Source organism: Pholis gunnellus (genome assembly GCF_910591455.1).
Source record: "Pholis gunnellus genome assembly, chromosome: 24".
NCBI classification, from domain to species: domain Eukaryota; kingdom Metazoa; phylum Chordata; class Actinopteri; order Perciformes; family Pholidae; genus Pholis; species Pholis gunnellus.
The window spans coordinates 5010164-5011544 of NC_136551.1; positions in this window are offsets into that span (position 1 = coordinate 5010164).

Here is a 1381-nt window from a genome sequence, read left to right on the forward strand (position 1 = left end):
GGAGGAGGCGGCGGGGGGGGGGGGGGGGGGGGTGGGGGGGGGCGCCTTGTTGTTGCACTTAGACTGCGCGTCTGTGTGCTGAGTCAGGACTGTCTAGAGTGACAGCTGTGTGTGTGTGTGTGTGTGTGTGTGTGTGTGTGTGTGTGTGTGTGTGTGTTTTTGAGCCACAGCAGTGCCTGTGTTCCTATTCACCCGGTGATTGGTGCCAACAGATGTAAAAAAAAAAAAAAAAAAAAACACACTCCAAACTTATTTTTTTTTAATTGATTGCCACTCCCGGGTCGACGTACATCTGTTGTAATCGTGTCAAAATGCAGCAAGACAGATGATCTAAAAATGCAGACATTTAAAAAGGAAGGGGGGGGGGGGGAATGATCAGTGCAACGTAATTATGGAATAATTACTGTGGGGGGAAATATTGGCAGTAGGCAAAATTGCAGGCAATTAAACTGATTGGATGGGTAATTTGAAATGGATTATTTTGATACTGAGAGGGATACTGGGGCACCACAGAGGGCTGTTAGTGCAGTGCGTTTACACACGAGAGCGGGCGAAAGGCCGTTTTTTGACGGTTGACCGGTCGTTAAGACCGAAACGTCCTCATGTGACTTGTGGCCTAATTCGCTGGACTCCCGCGCTATTTGATTACTTCCGTTTTGTCGGCGAGTCATCGCGGAGCTCCACTTGAGAAAGCTTGATGCCAAAGCTCTTTTGTCTCGGTTAAAGTCTGATGCTTATCCCACTGAGCTAACTGGAGCCGTCACTGTCAACTTCCTATTTATAGAACCGGCTTCTTCACAAAAGACTCGAAGGCAATGTGACACGATAGCTGATGCACCAATAGTAGGCACAAAGTTAACAAAGTGGGAACGCAGAGCCACGATTTAGAGCCGCCTCTTAGGGATTCATGTTATATCATGCTAAATATACATATCTAATCTAATAGAAGTATAAATATATCAGTGTACATTTAAAAGAAAGCATATCCCAGTTACAATAAGTGGGTTTAATGTCTCGCTCACTTCCACAGCTGTAATACGAACAGTAGTGTTCAAACAGTGTGTAGAAGGGTGTTGGATTGCTGCATGTGATTGGCTCACCACTTGACCCGCTCACCACTTGACCCGCTCACCCGGCGTTTCTTTCAGCTCCGCTGCATCCCCCCGATTGGCTGCATGTCAGTGTCGGTTTTCGTCGGCGTAACCGCAGTTGTGCAGATCATTTCCGCATCCTAGCTGTGTGTATTCAGGGCCGCTGGGTTCGTGTTTGCGAGTCCGCATGTTGCTATTTGTGACGGGAAATGTTACAGGCACGAGTAGCAACTAGAAACTAGATATTAGCTCACAATAAACCCCGAATATACACGTTTTCGATACAGAAA